At 32.1% G+C, this 21,971-nt stretch overlaps 1 long non-coding RNA gene across 1 annotated transcript in view; it reads right to left on the bottom strand.

Moving 5' to 3' along the window:
• Positions 1-3,149: 3,149 nt before the first annotated feature.
• The window catches only part of LOC126954320 (uncharacterized), a 66,166-nt gene continuing 47,344 nt past the window's right edge, over positions 3,150-21,971 (bottom strand). The window contains exons 2-3 of the long non-coding RNA XR_007725584.1: positions 5,077-5,201; positions 3,150-3,594 (exon numbers count right to left, since the gene is read on the bottom strand). This is a non-coding gene — a long non-coding RNA (uncharacterized LOC126954320). The remainder of the gene's footprint in view (positions 3,595-5,076; positions 5,202-21,971) is intronic.

Raw genomic sequence — 21,971 nt, 5'->3', positions numbered from 1 at the left:
ATATATGCATATACACTTATACAAATACACACATTTTCTATATCCTCTATAAGTCTTAATTCCTAATTGTTGAAATGTATTTGTGACAAAAATATACCTATTATCAAAAAGTAGCTACCCTAAAGAGATAAATTGACCTTTTTTTTAAACATTCTGATCCATTTTCAATTAATCATATAATTTTATAGATGATATTATATTCGACTTCCTATGTCACAGAAGGAGAAAAATTCTCAGATTTCCTCTTGTATAGAACAACTACTGAGGCTGGAAAATTTACTCGTATTATCCTTTTGCATAGAAACTGAGTCCCAGGGAACCCTAAATTTGGTCATAACACTCATGACTGAGAAACAATGAAGTATGGATATGGCAGGAGTGGTTTGCAGACACATGAATGTTCTTCCCACTCTATCCTGTTTTTTATTTAAAGTGTGGAAATGGAAGAAGAGTAGGATATAGGCAGATTCTTGAAGAGATGAAAACATAAATTAAAATGAGAAAACAGACACATTAGACACAGAAAAAACACTATCTGTATTATTTCATACGCTATTGTCATAGTGCATTTCTCTAATATTTAGCAACAAGTCAGTATATCCCCGACTTTCAACAAATGAAGCTGCATCTTACTGCTTCCAGGAGTGATAAATGACAGATATTGGTGCCATAATTTTTCACTACTTGAATAGAACCTATGAATAAAATGAAGAAACACATTCAGAAAAATTCTTTAAACAAAATGTCTATGCGTGCTGTTCAGATGCCTTTACAGTAGTGTTGCAAGTTTATTTTCTTTTCTTAAAATCCACTATTTTCTGTTATTTATTACACACAATAATAATGATAACAAAAAAAGTTTATTATCCAACTGATTAGTAATTTAAACATATAATCTCTAGCCTGTCTTTTTAATGCATCCTATGAAGGTTCAATAAATATTGATTGAAAGTGAGCAGTTATGATGATCTTTTTCATGCAGAAAATATGCAATTACTTTTAAAATTATAAGTATTAAATTCTACTTCTACATAACAGAAATTTGCAAATCAGCATGTGATCACATTATCAGAAATAGAATGGATCAGAAAATGGTACTCAATAATTTCAATCAGATCCTGTTTTCTTTTCTGTTCCATTATTCCATAAACACCTATCTGCACAGAATCTTCTGAAGTCTCCATACAAAACCAAGTATGAACTAGATAAAAGTATGAAGATAATTAAGAATTTTACTGACACATAAAAAAGATTTTTTTTATGTGAAAAAATGTTGAGGTTTTTGTTTTGCACAACCTCAAGCTGTACTATATTTCCATGTGTAAATATAGGCTATAAATCTGTTCAGATAGAAGCTTGCAGCAAAGGCACAGAAAACACACATATGTCTATATATAATGTGTGTGTGCCATATATATACATGTGTGCCATATGTATATATTACAATGTTTAATTAATAAAAATAGTTGGATTTAACACTCATTATTATTATATTATTAACTTTAAAATTATTTGTGAAGGATGTGATTGCTGATTTTGTGTGTCAACTTGCTAGGCCACAATTCCCAGATATTTGGTCAAACATTATTCTGGATGCTAGATGTGTCTATAAAAATATGTTTTTGCACTTAAATTGGTAGTGTTTGAGTAAAGCAGAATGCCTTGCATAATGTTGGTGCACTTGATCTAATCAGTTGAGGTCTTCATAGAATAAAGACTGAACCCACCCAAGGAAGAGGAAATAATGTCAGTAATGTGCCTTCAGACTTGAACGACGACATCGATTATTCTCAAGGTCCCCAGGCTGCCTGACTACCCTGAAGAATCTGGACTTCTTCACAATAATTGAGACAACCTTTCATAATAAATCTCTTTGTATCTATATGTATTCTGTTGTTTCTGTTTTTCTGGAGAAGCCTGACTAATGCATAAGGTTTATTTTATGTCAGGTTATGGATATTACAATTTACCTGTTATCAACTTGATACCTCTTATATCCTCTTTCACCTTCTCCTCTATTTCATAGCAGTGATGTCTGGAATTATTTCTCAGAATATCCTTTAACATAGATCTTTGTTATAAGTTTTCTATGAGGGAAACTAGCACAAGATCTGCAAGGCAGAACTGAAAATCCATTATTCTCCGGAGATCATTGGGAGCAGATGCTTGAAGTCTGTAAGCAAGATTCACATGGCTACTCTTAGGGAATGTTCTTGGGAACCACCCACTTTTGACTTGCCAGTTGTACACAGTAATGGAGGCACACTAACCTCTAAGAGATTCTCCAATTTCTGGGGTAGAACCTGTGAACAACATGCTTCTAACAATGGTTTTTGGAACCTTTTCTCCATCAACTTTCCAAAACATGTGTGTGTCTCTACTCCCTGTATTAAAACTCCCTAAGAACAGAATATTTAGTTTTCCTGACACCACTCTAAAGTGATTCACTAGGCACTGAAGATACAAAGACTAATTAAAAAATGACTCTTGCCTGGCAGTTTTAACATCTTCCTATACTTCATGTTAAGATACATAATTTAAAATAACTTAAGTATCATTTAACTTGTTTTAATATATTTATTAAACAATGGGGTACAGTAGTTAAATTCACACAGTACCTAAAGTCAGATTACAGTTCCACTTCACAGCTTGGTGACTTTGGGAAAATTATTTTACCTCTCTGGGCCTCAGCATTGTTTTTTAGTTTTTTTTTTTTTAATTCTTTTTCTTAAATGGCAATACTTAGCTAATATATGTGAGCTATTTAGAATAGTTCCCAGCACATTGAATTTACCATATAAATATTAATTATTACATTATTACTTTTCTTATCATCATTGCAGCTTACTATTGTTCAGCTGAACTAGTATCTCTTCCATTCAGCTTTATGAATGGGGGCTGGTTTTTGTTTTAAAGAACACATGTTTTAATAACAAAATTGTATATCACAAATTCATAGTATTGAATATAAAAATGACATAGTAAATTATGTCATAAACAGTAAAAAATTTTGTAAAGAGTAATAATTTCTTAAATAATTATCATCCATATAGGTAGTCAATTAATTTTAATTGAGTCTAAAAGATAAATACACATTCAATTAAAATGTATAACTCATTAAGTAAGCTTCAGTGAAATATAAACATAACTTTTTAAAAATAAAAATGAGAAATTTGCATTTCAAATGTGATTAATACAGAATTTCAAATTACACATTGTATTAACTTCTGCTGAGTGAAATATTAACTCTAATATCACTGGTGCTTTATCAACTTTTTCTTGCCAAATAAAATATATATACAAACTTTTTAAATTTTGTGTTGTGTTACAGACATTTGCTGTGTAATTTCATTTGTCACTTCATGAATTCTATGAAAAAGCTCATGGGAATTCCTGCAACTGCTTAAAAGTCTTTACAGGAGATTTCCTGGCTTTTTGGCCCCATAAAAATTGGAGGCAACAGCCTGAGGGTGTCTCTTATTGAGTTCAGCAGAGAACAGCTTTACCTTGATGGACTCACTTCAGAGGAGTGCACTGAGGGTGAGCGTTGACAGGAAATCTCAGGACAGCAGTGGACAGAGAAGAGATGAAGTACTAAAAATAAAAGCAATTGAAGTTAGCAATTACCCAGCCAGAAACTAACTTTGCTCTCTGAGTTCATGTTAGACTCACTTTGGGAATTCCTAGTTATGCATTGAGGATTATCAGTGGGAATCAATATTGGAGCTCTCAACTGGCATATTCAGACATTGATATGATTTGATCTTAGTTCCTTCTAAGCACTGGAAAGAACTTTGAACATTTTCAATATTGATATGTTTAATTAGGTATTATTCTAATCTGTTTGCAGGAAGTATTGGAATTACAAGATAAATTTTGGTATCTTCTTGGTAAACCCCCCAATTTTCCCAAGTATAGAGAATTTATTAATATAATGAAATATTTGTAATGGTATAGGGACACAAAACAAAATGGGGCACTCATTTTGTACTCAAACACAAGTTTTTATTTTACCAGTAACTTTGTAAGATGCCTATCAAATACTGTACATATAGTGAGTACTCAGTTAATAATAGATACTCCCTTCATGACATCCTTTTAGGCCAAGAAACCTAAGATATTCATTTAGCTATCTGAATATAAAAATACAGTAAATGTTATGTTCTAGTTTTGAAAAAAAAGATAAATGATTAACTGTGACAGGTATGAATTATAGAGTATTATGAATTTATGAAGTATCACAACTTTGGAATTTATTTTACAGATCATTTAAGATATGTGCAATAAAGTTTCTGCTACATTATGCTTAGCTTCTCAGATTCTCTTTTACTTAAATTTATTCTTTGTAGTAGAAGGGAGGTTTTTTACCCCTTCCTTCAATCAATTAAAACCATAATTATCTTTATTTTCATGCTTATCTAAACCTTGTATATTCATTTTTACCTACTAAGTAGTGGAGTTGTATTTAATAATTTCTTGTGTGAGATCCCTTTGGATGGACTGCCCGCATGTGCAGTGCCCTCCTTACCCTTGGGAACTGAGTACAGCAGTGTGTTTAGGAAGTTGTACGCATGCCCGCCTGTGGCTTTCTTACCTTTTCCAATGATGTGCCCTGAAAGGTCAGACTCTGCCTTTTTGTCTCTTAATGTGTATGCCCAGGAAATTGGTTCTCCCTGGCATTTGAATTCAATTACCACTTCAGTGCTACAGGTGCGGACCATCAGGAAATGGCTTTTCCCAGTGCAGGCTCTCAATTTATCACTTTTAGAGGGGCAATGTGATCATTGTCAAACCATCACCTGACATTCATGGTGGGTGGGGGAGAGCCCTCTCCTGTCCCGCTCATGGCTGTCTAACTATCTGTAATGAGTGTAGTAATATCAATATAAATTCCACTTCAGAGGAGGAGCAATATGGTGGAAAAGAAGGCTCCAGTGATCATCCCCTTCCCCGCCCCCCGCCCTCCCCAGGAAAGAACACCAATTTAACAACTATCTACAGAGAAGAACACATACACACACACACACACACACACACCTTTATAAGAACCAAAAATCAATTAAGTCCCCATAGTACCTGATTTTATCTTCATATCACTGAAAGAGTCACTGAAGAGATAAATAAAACAATCCAGAATTGCCGATGCCATGCCTCCCTCACTCCTGGCAGCCACAGGGTGATGCAGAGAGTGTCACTGGGTGCTGGGGGAGAGAGAACACAGCAATTGTGAGGCATTAAGCTTATTGCCGTTCTGTTACAGCAGAAAGAAAAACTGGTCCAAACTCAGCTGACATCTGCTTATAGAGGGAGCCCTTAAATCACTGATAGCCAGAACTAGCCCATCACAGTGGTCAGAACTTAAGTTCCTGCAAACTTCGTTACCTGAGCTAAAGTGCTCTGTCTCTAAATGAACTTGAAAAGAATTTGAAAGAACTCTCTGTCTCTAAATGAACTTGAAAAGCAGTATAGGCCATGAGGACAGCAACACTTAGGCCAGTCCTAGTGCTGAACGAGGCCCAGAGACAGTGGACTGAGGAGACACGTAATATACTGAGACATAAGTAGGTGCAGCCATGGGAATGCTGGCCTCGTCCCTCCCTTAACCCCAGGCTGCACAGCTCCTGGTTTCAAAAGACACCCCTTCCTTCTGCTTGAGGAGAGGAGAGGGAAAATAGGGAGGACTTTGACTTGCATCTTGAATACCAGCTAAGCCGTAGCAGTATAGGGCACCAGTCAGAGTCTTGAGGCCCTGCTTCCAGGTGACATTTCTAGATACATCCTTGGGCCAGAGGGGAACCCACTGCCTTGAAGGAAAGAACCTGATCCTGACAGCACTAATCACCTGCTAACTGAAGAGCCCTTGGGCCCTAAATAATCAGCAGTGACACCTAGTTACTAGATCTAGGACCTTGGGTTAGCCTCTGAGACTTGCTGGCTTCAAGTTAGACTCAGCACATTTTCTAGCTGTGTTAGGTGTAGGGCAAAACTCCTTCTGCTTGAGAAAAGAAGAGGAAAATATAAAGGGGACTTTGTCTTGCAACTTGGGTACCAGCATGGCCACATGGTGATAGAGCACCAAGTGAGCTCTTGCTTCCAGGACTTGACCCTTGAATGGCATTTCTGGACTTTCCCTGAAACAGGAGGAAGCCACTGAAGGTTGAGTCCCAGGGCAAGCAGCATTCACCACAAGACAATTTAAGAGCCCTTGGGCCTTAAAGGAACATCGGAGGTAGTCTGGCAGTAGTCCTAGTGGCCTGGGTGGTGGTAGCTACAGGGTGATCCTCCTCTGCCTTTGGAAGGGCAGGGAAGAGTGGGAAGGACTGCCTCTTGCAGTTTGAGTGCCAGTGCAGCAACAGTAGAATAGAACACCAGGTAGATTTCTAAGGTTTTTAATTCAAGTCCCAGACTTCCTGAGGGCACCTCTGGATCCACTCAGGGTCTGGGGGCATGACCACCCTGAAGGGAAGAACACTGGCCTGACTGACTTTGCCATTTACTGGATTGTAGAGCTCCAGGGACTTGAGTGAACATAGGCAGTAGCCAGGGAGTTGATATAACAGGCCTTGAATATAATATAACAGTGCTGTGCTGACTTCAGGTCTGACTCAGTGCAGCGGAGTGGTGGTGGCCACAGGGAGGAGTTCTTTGTAACGCCACCCCCAGCTCTAGGTGGTTCAGAACAGAAAGAGACTTTATGTGTTTGGGAAAAGGTAAGGGAAGATGACAAGAGTCTCTGCCTGGTAATCCAGAGAATTATCATAGATCTTGTCCAAGACCATCAAGATGGTACCTCTATGAATCCGCAAGGGCCACAATGTTACTGGGTCTGTGGAGCCCCCAGCTTAGATGAACACCTAAGTTCTGTCAAATGTCTGGAAAGCCTTTCCATGAAGGACAGGCACCTACAAGCCCAGACAGTGAAGACTACAATAAATACCTAACTCTTCAATGACCAGACACTGAAGAACATCTACTAGGATCAACACTATCCAGGAAAACATAACCTTACCAAGTGAACAAAATAAGGCACCAATCCTGGAGAAACGGAGATATGCGACCTTTCAGATAGAGAATTTAAACTAGCTGTGTTAAGAAAACTCAGAAAAATTCAAGATAATACAGAGAAGGAATTCAAAGTTCTATCAAGTAAATTTAACAGAGAGATTTAAATAATTCAAAAGAATCAAGCGGAAATTCTGGAGCTGAAAAATGCAATTGGCATATTGATGAATGCATTAGAGTCTATTAATAGCAGAATTGACCAAGCAGAAGAAAGAATTCGTGAGACTGGGCAGGTTATTTGAAAATACACAGAGTAAACAAAAGGAAAAATAAAAAACAATGAAACACTCCTGTAGGATATACTAAATTGCCTCAAAATGACAAATTAAGAGTTATTGATCTTAGAGAGGAGGTAAAGAAAGAGTTAGGGGTAGAAAGTTTATCCAAAGAGATAATAACAGAGAACTTCTCAAACCTGGAAAAATATATCAATATAAATGCAACTTCTGGTTTCTAAATGTGTCTCTTTGGTTCATCTGGAAAAGATTAACTTCAATTTTCCTTCAGTGCCATCGACTTTCAATTCTATTTATTTACCTTTGCCATCAGACATCATTTCATATCCTTTATTCTCTATGAAAAAATATAAAGAATATTCCATTAGTCATTTTCATTGGTTATTTCAACTCTCTTCTTTCCATATTAGGACTGAGAACAAGAAGAGGTAAGGTTCCTATGATTAAAAAAACAATATGATAATGCTCAAAAAAGACACATTGATTACCATGTTTTTGATAATATATTCTTACCCTTAGATAATTTTGAGTAAAAGCCATTGTATCTTGTCAAAGGATTTTGAAACACTGAAGATACCCTGCTAGGAGGCTCTGAATTCCTAACATAGAGGAACTCTAACTAAAAAGCCAACATCATGTACTGGAGTTGGATGGAAAGAATGTACATATGAATAAAAGTGTTTAAGTAATCAATAAAGAGAAAAATGTGATTATTGCAAGGATAATATCTTGACACAAAATATACACTTAAACTTTTTAAGTGTAATATAGTAGTCAAACTGAGGAGCCTACTAAATATTTCGGTATCCTACAGAAACAATCTATTTCAAGTAACTGTTCATCTTTAGTCTTGGCAATTTTCACTGGCTCAAAAGGATAAGAAGTTCTAACACTGCCAACACCTACACTAGTATCAAATTGTTCCCTTTTAAATTATTTTTATCACTAGATGACAACTTCGTCACAGTAGGGTGACTCAAAAAATTCTCACTTGAACTCCAGCCTGGGTGACAGGATCAGACCCTGCTTTCTTTTTTTTTTTAATTCTCACTTGCCACTTAAAGCATAATATTAGTGCTTAACCATTTCTCTTGTACTCTTGACTTTATTGTGCTCTAGACTATATTTTTATTCCACACTATGTCCAATAAGTTACAAGCTTGCTCAAATGTGTAATTAAAGTTTTAGTACATTTTTAAAAACTATTACTGAATAAAAAAGTAAATATTAGTGTTGAAAGTGAGTGAAGAATTTCAAAAGATTTGTTCCAGTACAGATACATAATTAGTGAGACATATTTCTGTATGAATGTAGATAGAGTTGCTTCAGTGAATCATGACAATCACTCTTTTGGTCTCTGCATGTTGCTTTACATTAATTATAATAAATACTCACTACAAATATAAAAATATCTGTGACTACATCTGAAACTAAGTCTGAATTTTTCAGTTTTCCAGTTTTTATATATGCCATTAATAAAGCATATATATATATGCTGATTTTCAGTTTTTATATATGCTGTTATGCATATATGCTGCTTTTCAGTGTTTATATATGCTGTTAATTCAGTCGTTTGAGAAAACAGATTTGCACCTCCAGGTGATCTCCTTCTCTGTCTTAATAGACAGTATGCAATTGTCTTTCACTTTCTCTTCTACTACCTCTTGTTTTAGCCTTTAATCCTTCACCCATTAAAGTAATTTGCTTGAAGATTGTATCCTTTGTTGGAAAGTTATAGATATGCTAAGTGGAGTGTAACAGATGAGTTTTATAATTTGAAAACCTACTAGCTATCAGGTAATAAGCAATGACTCTTGCTAGTTTTATTGACTATTAAAGGCACATTTTATAACCCATGTTTCTGCATATACTTTGTTTTCAAGTTGAAGCTTAAGGTGCTAAATTACATATCATATCTCTTCAAATCATTATTATAAAGCCATGTGTTACATAGAATGGTAAAATAAAATATTCTTACGATCCCCGTCCTCTGTCCCACACTCTCACTCTTAGTTTTCTGATGAATTTTTCTTTAAAGAAGTTCCCATATTGCAATACAATTTATTATATAGAGTCATGTGCAGTCTATTCACACATCTTAATAATTTTAATAATTTGAGAGAACATGGCATATTATACAAAGGTCTTGGCATTGAGAATTTAGCAAACTTTGTTATTTACTAATTTTGTGTCTATAATCTGTCAAAATCTGATTTCTTACAGGTAAATAGAGTGTTGTGGTGAAGGCTGGGGTAGAGAAAATATATATTTGGAACAGTGACTGGCACATAACAGGTACTTAATAAACATAAATTATACTCTACACATACCTTTATGTTCACATCTTCAATGTGGTATCCAAACTTCACTATTTCAAAGAAAGAAGTATTTATTTTTAATACAAATGTTTCCCTCGTAAAAATTGTTCCAAAAGATGTGCCTGCTCACTACATTTTTTTAAAAAAAAATATAAACTGCCTGATTCAAATGCAATAAACTATAAAAATATTTTTAAAATCATCACTAAATGTTTGATTCTTTTATATATGGTGATAGTAGTATGCATGTGGAATTTAATTAAATGCCTCCTTCCTCAACCTTGCAAAGACAAACTATCTGGTTCTTTCTTTTCAATTAAAGACTGAAATTTATTTTCAAGCAATTATTCTTTTATTGCAATTAAGATATATTGCAGCTCTAATTACATGACATTCTTTTTGAGGCTTAAAACATCAATATCTTAAAAATTATATTTGTAATTTCTGGTGAATGTTATAGTTACTACAATAATGTTGAGTAGATTCATCTCCTTATATTTAAAATGAGAACATACCAGCAGCATCAATGCACCTTTATTTTATAAATTCTTTTCATAATGATTAATCAGTACAACAGTCATTTCCATTAGAGTCTGTTGCCAGTTGGGATTTTCTAAAAGAGATTATATAAAATTTTACAGTCATTAAATGGAACTTTCTCTAAAGTCTATGACATTCCTATGAGGAAAATTAGTATACAGTGCAGTACTGGTAGAGGTGGTATATAGTCACAAGACTACGGAAGTGAAAGAGGGAGTGTAAGTGTAACATAAAACTGGAAAGATTATTATTTGTTTATTATTATACTTTAAGTTCTAAGGTACATGTGCACAACGTGCAGGTTTGTTACGTATGTATAAATGTGCCATGTTGGTGTGCTGCACCTGTTAACTCATCATTTACATTAGGTATATCTCCTAATGCTATCCCTCCCCCCTCCTCCCACCCTATGACAGGCCCTCGTGTGTGATGTTCCCCACCCTGTGTCCAAGTGTTCTCATTGCTCAATTCCCACCTATGAGTGAGAACATGCGGTGTTTGGTTTTCTGTCCTTGCTATAGTTTGCTGAGAATGATAATTTCTAGCTTCATCCATGTCCCTACAAAGGACATGAACTCATCCTTTTTTATGGCTGCATAGTATTCCATGGTGTATATGTGCCACATTTTCCTAGTCCAGTCTATCATTCATGGTCATTTGGGTTGGTTCTAAGTCTTTGCTATTGTGAATAGCACCACAATAAACATACATGTGCATGTGTCTTTATAGCAGCATGATTTATAATCCTTTGGGTATATGCCCAGTAATGGGATGGCTGGGTCAAACGGTATTTCTAGTTCTAGATCCTTGAGGAATCACCACACTGTCTTCCACAATGGTTGAACTAGTTTACAGTCCCACCAACAGTGTAAAAGCATTCCTATTTCTCCACATCCTGTCCAGCACCTGTTGTTTCCTGACTTTTTTATGATCACCAATCTAAATGGTGTGAGACAGTATCGCATGTGGTTTTGATTTGCGTTTCTCTGATGGCCAGTGATGATGAGCATTTTTTCATGTGTCTGTTGACTACAAAAATGTCTTCTTTTGAGAAGTGTCTGTTCATATCCTTTGCCCTATTATTATCAATACTGACTACTATTGTTGACAAAGGAATTAATAATTCAACTAAAAATATTTCAAAGAGCCAAGCAGGATTACGTTTCTTAAAAAAAAAAATCTAACTTTCATCGATGTCCATATTTTTAATCAGTGAAATTGAATTTCAAATATTATCAGTTTACTAGTAAGGGGAAATGCTAATTTCAAAGTTTCAGAAAAGATTACAAAATGTCAAAGTTTTTATACGTATTTTTGTCTTTCTACTTCATAGCATATATATCATTTCAAGTAATATATATTAATACATTATTTTTCTGTTATAAAATGTCAAAGATTTTATATATATATTTTTGTCTTTCTACTTCATAACATATATATCATCTAATTTCATCCTAAATAAGCAAATGCACATTGAAACTGTATGCCTTTTAGAAGGATAAAATAATTTTTGGTAAATTATTTGGTATACAAATGAATCTATTTATAGATTTCAAAATGACTATTTAATATAGTGATGTGAATGTTTAACAATTAGGTGCTGTCTTATTTTTATTTTTAACAAACTTAATTTAATATATATTATTTTATCACTTATGTTTTTAATATATATAAGTAATATTAGTAAACATATTAGTAATATTAGTAAACATAAGGAATAAAATAATATATAAATATTTATTGTTCCGTTGAAAAAATATTTACTACAGTCCCTCAAATATTAAATTAAGTTTGGTTAAAAATAAAAATAAGACAACATCTAATTGTTTAACATTCACATCACCATATTAGTCATTTTGAAATCTATAAAGAGATCCATTTTGACTTACCCACAGGCATATATTTAAAATATCAAATAATTTACCAAAAGTTATTTTATCCTTCTAAAAGGCATATACTTCCAATGTGCATTTGCTTGTTTAGAAAGAAAAACAGAAAAAGTTCATGATTCCTTATTAATTAAAATTTATATAATTACTTTCATGTTATTTAAACAGTATCTGGAAGTTCAGCTGAATTCCAAAGACAGTTTTGCCTTGTAGGCCTGAAACTAATTCTTTTAAATTAGTTGGAATAAAATTATGTAAAATAAGAATTTTTAAGAGAATCTTCTTATAAAATATAAGATGGAACAAAATACTCCTTAGGCACTCAGGTAATTCCAATCCTTGACTTAGAAATTATCTTTAGATTCAAGTAATAACACTCTTGAAACACTACCAAATTTCTAACAACTTTATATGTAACAAGTGGCATATAAACCCAAATTACTCTCTGGAAATGTGGTATCAGTTAATGATAACTCTAAGAAAAATATTCCATGATATTGATAATTTGTGAAGCATTGCACACAGATATAATCTAGAATGGCATATGTTTCCAATATGATTTTTGGAAGGATAAGTAACCACATATTTATCATTACCCCATATTATTTCCACGTTTTTGGGACAGACAACTTAAATCTTTTCTTCTGTTCAAGAATTCACTACAGTAAGCTGAGATTAAAATAAAAGTAACTGAGTTTAAACTGTAACCAACATTGAGAATTGGCTGCAAAGGAGCATTTCTATCTTCCATTTTTAAAGGGACATTTACAAAATGTGGGACTTTATTTCTTGTCTCTTCTCCATATTTTAATTTTTTTATATACTCATATTAAAATTTTTCTAAGCAACATTTTTCCTATTTTTCTGATTTGTTTAAATTATATTATTATTACTAGAGACCGTTTTAAATTATATTTATATTTATTATACGCTATTGATAATAGTGAGATTAACAGTTTACATTTTTTGAGCAAATACTATGTGCTAGGCCTCAGGCTCAAAAGTTTACCTAAATTTGTGCTTTAATCTGCAGCCTTTATTTAGCAGATTCTGTTATTATCCCTGATTTACAAATTAAGAAAGTGAGATTTGAAGAATTTGAGTAACTTGTCCAGCACAGATAATTACTACTGCTGAACATTTAACTCCAAGTTCTTAAAGTCTTTACTTGGTATACTTTATAAAATAATTTTATTTATTCTCTTTCAGTCAGTAAGATTGTATGACTTCTATTTTAAAATTTAATAAGCGACTTTAGGCATAAAAGAGTAATATAGAATACATTATCTCTATATATTATGTATTTGTATATCAAATTAGTGAACACTCATATACATATTAGTATACATAAGGAATACATCCTTGTAGTAAAAATAAAACCCTTATGTATACTGTTCATAATTTTTCTCCTTTCCTCTTGATGTCACCTAAGAAGTAGCAACTTACATTCATTGGTATTTCTTTAAGTTTTACTGCATGTGTGTACCTCTAACTAATATACACAGTTTTGCTTTGGATGTTTAAAAAAACTCATAAGAATGATAATTATACTACGTGTTTTAATTTTTCTTTTGCTATGTGATTTGCTGCTGCTGCTGTTTTTGTATGATTTGATATATTTGTGACAATAATCTTTGTTATTTGTTTTGTTCCAGTTCATTTATTTTCATGGTTTAATAATATTCCATTATATAAACAAACCATAATTCATTTGTCCTTACTCTTATTGAGAAAGGTTTTTGACCACAACACGTAATGAGTTTCTGAATATTTGTGTCCATCTCTTCTCATGTAAATATGTGAATATTTCTCTAGGGCCAAGAATAACTGAGAGTGGAGCTGGGTCTTAATTTTTGCACATCTTCTACCCTATTTAATGATGTCAATTAGTTATCAATTTAATTGTGGAAATTTACATGCTTAGAAAAGTATTAATATATTCTATTTCCTATTTCTCATCATTACTACCACCATTTGAGATTGCAAATATTAATTTTTGGCAATCTTCTGAGCCTTAAATGGTTTATAATTGTGCCTACAATTCAATTTTTATATCCTTGACTGTTAGTGATATTGAACATTTTTTAATGTATGTGTGGATAATACATGTCTCTACCTCTTTGAATTTCCCTTCTGTGTGGATAGTCTTTCTTCTTTTTTGACTTGATATGTAACTCTTTATATATATATATATATATATATATATGTGTATATATATATAGGTGTATATATATGGCAAATATTTTGCTGTTTTATTTTTCTTTCACATTTTATGATGTATCTTTATCAAGTTTTAAGGATTTATGTAATATATCCATCTTATATTTATTTTGCAATTATTTTGTCCTATAAAAGAATCTTTTTTTTTGCTATTCAAAATAATAAAAATCGCTTATTATATATGCTATAAGCTTAAGAAAGATGTTTTCACATTTAGGTATTTAATCAATATAAAATAATTTTTGTGTATGTAGTTCAATGGCTATCGTTTTTCATAGAGATCATCTTTTAGCATCACATTATATAGTTATGGGTCTGCTTCTCAATGTTATGTACCCTTTTATTAATAGTTATAGCTATGAGACTGCTTATTCACTCTATGTGTCCTTTTATTAATTTGCTATATACTTTGGTGCTTATGGCATAGAGTTTTAATCGCTACTACCATAGCATATTCTCATACATGGTAGGATAATTTCCCATATTTTTGTCCATCTTCTCTATATTAAAACCTTTAATCTCTATGTAAATTAGAAAATCAACTCTCAGTTTTCACGTAAAATTTGGGTTGATATTATATATTGAAGTTACATGGTTTTCATAGACAAATTTTGAGGACTTCTACACATTTATTCTATCGTCTTCCTATTCATTAATATAATTAAGCTGTTCATTTGTGATTTTGTTTCATGTTGGTCAATTTTTTTTTTTTTTTTTGGACGAAGTCTCACTCTGTTGCCCAGACTGGAGTGCAGTGGCGTGATCTGGGCTCACCGCAGCTTCCGCCTCCCAGGTTCACACAATTCTCCGGCCTCAGCCCCCTGAGCAAGCTGGGACTACAGGCATGAGACACCATGTCTGGCCAGTATTTTAAAAAATAATGTTCTCCATGAAAGTGAAATATATTTCAAACAGCAAACCTTTGGCCATTGATCTCAATACTGCTTATATTGTGGTCAGAAATCATGGAATGCTACATATTCTTTGAAAATTACAAAGATTTTATTTATAGCCTAGAGTTTAGTTTTTTAAATAAATAAATAATATTCACAAATGTTCCATCTGTGCTTCAAAAGTATACATAATTTCAAATTGTTTTATGTAAAACTTTCTATGCATATATGTACATACATTTGTATGTATGTATTGGATCCTACTACGTCACTCAAACTTTCTCTAACCCTGTTACTACTTGGACTGATTAACTTGCTGAATAACAAGAGAGATGTATTTAAAATCTTCAACTGTGACAGGGAATTTGTCAACTGGTATGCGTAATTACCTTAAAACTGTGTTATCTTGATGGTATATTATTAGGTGCATGTATACTTTGAAACATCATTACTGTTGAATTAAGCATTATAAAGTATTAGGTACCTATTTGTTTAATAATGTTGTTTCAATGAATTCCATATTTTTAATATTAACATGACCTCATATATTTTCTTAGTTTGCAGTTTTCCCATGCACATTATTTTACAACCTTTAACTTTCAAGCTATCCATATCCTTATTTTTAGATACCTTTTAAGTAAATAGTACATACTATGATTTTTACCCAATTTTGTAATCTACATTGACATTTCTTATAATTATTATTGACTTAAATTTATACTTTAATTTATAATTTTCTTGTTGAATGCATCTGCTTTATTCTTTTAGACATTCTTTTGAATAATTATAAATGAATGAATAAGTATAAAATATGTAAATATAGTATAGAAAAATCTTCTTTATTCTTTTCAAAGTAATTTGTTAATTTTTAAGGTCTCTTGATCATTGCTCACATTTTTAAAATGATCTTTCATCTAGTATTACGTTTATCTCTTTTCAACTTGTTTTATATATTCTATATGTAATTGAACATCCAAGTCTCTGTCATGTATTTCTACCCCTTGTTACTTCTGCTGACTCATGATGCTTGCTAGTCCATACATTTTCCTTTTTCTTTCAAAACATTTAGAACTCATATCACTTTGCTGTTAATCTGTAGAAATCAAAATAGCCTAATATGTATATTTACATTTTGTCAGAAATTAATGTGTTTTTGTTCTATTACTTGTCCCGGAATGTGACAGGTTGTGTTACCTTAACTTATAAAGATGCTGCATTTATATATTTTCCTTTTTATTACTTTATCTTTCTAAATATTCAATAAAATTAAAGTAGTCATATAATTTACTAATCTAGGGAGTAAATTAGGGGCAACTGGATAAGGCATGGACTGTACTATATAGACTATTATATATCTGACATTAACTATTTTAAGAATAATGTGTGTTATATATGTTTTAGGCCAATAATTATTTTAGAACAAATGACTCATTGGCATTATGTAAAGGCAACTTGTTTTTAGCAAGTTTGGAGATTATACTTTTCTCATTTATAATTGGTAGACATTTTTCCATTTTCTTTGATAAAAATAATTTTAGAAAAGACAGACGAGCCTGAACCTGGCTTAACAGTTTCTGAATTGATAGTTTCCTTTTACAATAATCATAATTTATTCATATTTTTGGTTAATACAAAAATTATAAACATTCAATAAATATCAATATTTATACTTTTATTCTCCTATTGTCAAATATTTAAAATAATCTATTCATAAAAAAACATTTATTAATCACACATAATTTAAATTGAAGTAAAACATTTTAATATCATGAAAATAGTGAAAGATTATTGATCAACTATTATGTTAATGCTGAGATATGAAAATATAAATTATAAATTAATATCATATGGTCAAAAAATATGAGATAAATTATGAGTAAACTTAGTCTTTGTTAAGTTTTATGTGATCCCAGATTAGATGGCATAAACTGATAGTTTAAATAAGTGAGAACTATTGGGCCTGCTTTTGTGGAACTTATTTTCCATTTCTTTAGACATTTTTATATCTATTCCCTAAATATTTTCTGAATTCTTCATACAAAATAATCTAACTGATTCATAGATATCACATTGATTATTTTAAATAACAAGTAGGCTACTCTAACACCCATTACTTTTGCCTCATCTAGTCATGTCTTTTAAAAGAGATTTTTTTAGTATTTTTAATTCTTTTCAAATTCTTGCCAGTCCGATGTTTGTTTTTTGAAACGTGCTTACTTTCACTACATTTCTAGCAGTAATTTGACTTTTGTGTCTATTTCTTAGTAATCCTCATTATGTTCACACACTTCTATCCTTAGAAATATTTTTTCCTTTGTAATAACAAATAATAATGACTTCCGATTATTAAATGAACACAATTTGAACTGATTATTCTTCCTATTTCAAAATCAAATTCAGAAAGTTTTTCATACTTAATGCTGATCTTCTGAGTATGGACATCTCACTCTTGGAGATAAATCCATATGGAGAATTTTTCATTTATCTTAAAATATTTTATTAAAGCTCTAATCTCATTTATGAGTGGCACGTGAGTAGAGCCAAGTGTCAGTCACCTAGTGAGATGGATTAACTTGCTTATCATCGCAGCAGAAGGAACGTGCCTTCAGGTTTGTGTGCATGCATGTGTGTATGTGGTTGTGTAATAACCATAATTGAGTGCTAATTTATTTATCGTATTCTGAAAAAACATGTCCTGTAATGGCAACTCGGTTGAATGAGGGTTTGAATTCTGGTAGCCTCCTCCTTATTTTATTTTTATTTCTTTCTATAATTGTGATTGAAATATAAAAAAAAAAGATATAACTTAAAGAGATTATAGACTACAATTTTAAAACATAGATTAGAGTCTGCATTTGTTCCTATACATCTACTCAATATATTTCTTTATCTCTTAGATTTTGTATGGCGAATAAATGCTTTGTTAGTAGTTGATATTATTAAGCAGTTCTCACTAATTTAAATTGGTCCGAAATAATAAAAGTAAACTTATCTGAGATAAAGTTGATCTTTGGAGGGCATTAAAATTATTCACATGTAAAAGACCTCATATATGATTACTGGTTTATTTTGTATTATTTTAGGAGATATATAACAAATATGCTATATTTTAAATATTTATTTTTGAATTGTCTGATGCAGTACAAATTATCTATAAAGCCTATGCTATTTAAGTTGGTTATTTAATATTTATAATTAGTTTAATTGTCTACTTTTTGGAGTAAGATGATCTTATAAACATTTCGCAAGGTTCCAAATCTCCTATATTTAAGACTTACAGCATCTGAATTTTTACGCTTTGAATTTCTTTCTAGGTTTAGTTATATGAAAGGGAATTTCCATACACATATTGTAACATGTCAGTAATGAAACACATTTTGTTTCAATGCATTGAACTTTTTTGCTATATTTGAAATCATTTTAGAAAGTATTTACATGCATTTTCAATCTGTTTTTCCCATTAAAGAATAGCATGTTCATTTGAGTTTTTGGTAATTTTAAGAATTTGTGAGTTATCTATCCTGCATATTAACATCAGACTATTTTATAGTCCCCCTACTTTATAATAAAGGATTAAAAAGTGTTTGTTACTATAGCTAATTTTGAAAAATAAAGTGGGATGGAATATTCAGAAAAGTCTATTCGCCTCTGACATATTGCCAGTGGCCATGATAGCTCTAAAATTTCGGGTGAAGCCCCCTTTGGCATATTTTGGAGTGATTCCTGTACTCCTCACTGAAAGTTGGTAAATTGCTTGTGTATTCATTTTTTATACTCACTATTTTTATTTCATGACCATTGATTTTACTCTATTTTGCTATTCATTGGATGCTATCATTCCAATAGTCCCCTCCTATAATTGTTCTTGTATATATTTTAATATCTACTAGGTTAAACCTGCTTTGTTATTCTATATAAACTGAATAGAAACTCATTTTATTTTATTTCATAATTTATTCTTTCAAAAGAATGTTTCTGATATCAATACATCTGGAGTTTTAATTGAACTCATATGCCAACAAATACGTATGTGTTTATATTATATATAATATGTCTATTATTAGACATAACTTTAAAGTAGTTGATCTAATTATGAGAATGTCACTCCATCCTGGAAAAACTGGCATATTGACAAAATTACTGTATTACACTGATTCTAAGATACTTTTGCAAATAACATTTTGATACAAGATACATTTATAATTGATGATATAATAACATCTTTAAATCTGGGGCTCTATAGTTTTAGTGTTATGTAGAATATTGGTGTCTTTCAAAAAGAAGGAAACATTACATTACATGAAATGAGTTAACTTTTTTCTTAACTTTTACAATGTTTTGTAATTTTATATTACTACCATTTACATATTTTGTTTACATTTTTCCTATGTGATGATAATACTATTGTTACTTTGGGATCTGAATCTGTGTGTGTGTATACGCATATGCTTGCACACAGCTTCTTTTTGCTTATAGGTGCCTTGAATTTTCTGAAATTAGTCATTTAAAAACGTTTTACTTTTATTATTTTTATTTCAAATGGTCAGTCATCTCAATTCAATATGTGCTTTTGAACCATCGTCTTTAAAAATTCCATTGATTTTTTTCTGCCACTCAAACACAAAGATTGGTCTTTACTCAGAGTTGGTTTACAGTCAGGTGGATATTGGCATGATGTTGGCTGATATTTTGTTAATTTCTGCTCAAAATTTTATGCCAACATCGAGGTGGTGCCCTGAATATGTATTCTTATAAATGCACAATGTTAGTTAGGAGACTAAATAGTCTAAGTTGAATCAAAAGTTTGTGTTATTGTAAGCAGTTAGTATACAGTTTTATTATTCTGCTACTTCTCTGAATTCGGTATGATTTTCACAATAAGAAAAAATCCTGTAACCTCTGGCCTTTGCCAGAAGAGGCTCGACACAATAAAATGTTAAGACAATCTTCTCATCAATGCTAGTAGAAGCCAATTACTACCTGTTTATAGAGTTGGAGAAGGACTCATGTAGTGTGCACCTGATTATCCTATGAACTGATTGAATTAGAGTGGATGCTTCTCATATTTATTCCTTGTTCATCACTCTATTTTACACAGACCTCTTTTAGTTTGGTCCCATCTGTGGGCTCTCTAAAAAAAACAGTCATCAAGGATTTTGAAAAGACTATGATTCTAACCCTTAGTTTCTAGTCGTGATGAAGATTCTTTACTTCATTTTGTTTAGTTTCTTATTTGTATTTGTTTATTTTGAGGATCTCTTCTGTATAAATTTCAAAGAAATAAGGAGATATGCATGTGGTCAAATTATCATCTTGATCAGAGTTATCAAGACAAAGAAAATAAGCTTCTTTTTTTTTTTTTTTCCAGCTTACTGTTAAGGACTGCTGTTTTCATTCTGCAATTGAATCAAATTGATTGAACAATTAATTGGAAGGTCTCATATTTAAAATCTCAGGACAGGGATAGGTACTGACTGACATGCTGCTCTTCAAGCATGGCGAGTGTCTAGTCCTCCCTTTCGAGAGAGTCTGCTTACCTGTTTGCCTTGGCAACTGTTAGTTACTGCTTTGGTCTCCCAGGAACAGTTTTCTCTTGGTGCTATCACACAGAGATTAATGCAAGAATGTGATAGATCTTTCCCAGCAGGTCAATAGGTAAAGAAAAGAAAAAAGTTGCAAAACTCCCATAAAGACAGGTTTGCATTTTCTTGCGAAGTAAGTTGTATATCAAGAGTCTTTGAAATATTTTCTTTTGTTTTCATAAATGTGAAAGCCAATGTGATAAAATAAAACACAAGTGCTGTGTAATTATGTGACAATTAAGAGAAGCCTTAATATATATTTCTTTTTTAGAGAAAAAGTTACTCATTTAGAATGGTGTATTGGTGCTGCTATTGATGGTATTATTGATGATACAAGTACTGTTGGTCCATCATTTATAAATCATTTATTTGAAAAGTTATACCAAAAGTTATTTCAATTTATTTTTTAAAGACTGAAGAAAAAACAAATTAACTAAACTCAAAATCTTAACAGATCACACTTGGATACTGGTGGGGAACTCCGAATGCTGATTTAATCCAAACCAAATGACTATTTTGTGAGTTATTTGTTCGATTTAAGGAAAACAGGAAAAGTTGAAGTTGGCTCACACATTCCAAGTCCCTTAAACAACTTCGATCAGGCAAGGAGTATGTTAGGAACTCCGTTCTGGTTTTGTGGTGTGATTTTGGTTTATAGATGGCTTTAGCCTCTCTGTAGCAGACTGGGTATCGAATGTCTTAGCGGTGACCCAGGGAAGTCAGAGGCCTGCCATTTAGTTCTGATACATGCACTGAGGCTTGTCTCACTTTTCTGGTTTACATTTCAGTTTTTCTTTAAATTATAGCCTTGTTCAGAACCCTGACCTTCGTATGGTTCTGGCAGTCTTTTTGGCTCTTGCTATCTTTTCCCTATTAGTTACTTTAACTTTAGGCTGAAGCCTTATCTCACAGTTTTTGTTTTTGTTTTGGTTTGGTTTTGATCACCACGATTAATTATACTGCCATCTATCTAACTTCTAGCATTTCCTAACAGCCATAATGTCTGTTATTCTCTACCATAATAAAGCTGCTGAATATAAATCAATCATATAAATCAATCAAAAGTGTCAATAATAAGCAAGCAAAATAAAATTAAAATTTTTTTACAGTTTAAAGGCAATCCCAAAAGTTAGTTCAGCTCCTAAAAATTTATTTCTATTTCTGAATTTTTATTCTTGTTTGCCTGCCTAAATGGGAAATTAAATATGTTTCTTCATCAAGTAATGGTTAA

Source organism: Macaca thibetana, chromosome 5 (assembly GCF_024542745.1).
Source record: "Macaca thibetana thibetana isolate TM-01 chromosome 5, ASM2454274v1, whole genome shotgun sequence".
Taxonomy (NCBI): domain Eukaryota; kingdom Metazoa; phylum Chordata; class Mammalia; order Primates; family Cercopithecidae; genus Macaca; species Macaca thibetana.
Note: the sequence above shows the minus strand (reverse complement) of the source record. Positions and strands in the feature narration are given on the sequence as shown.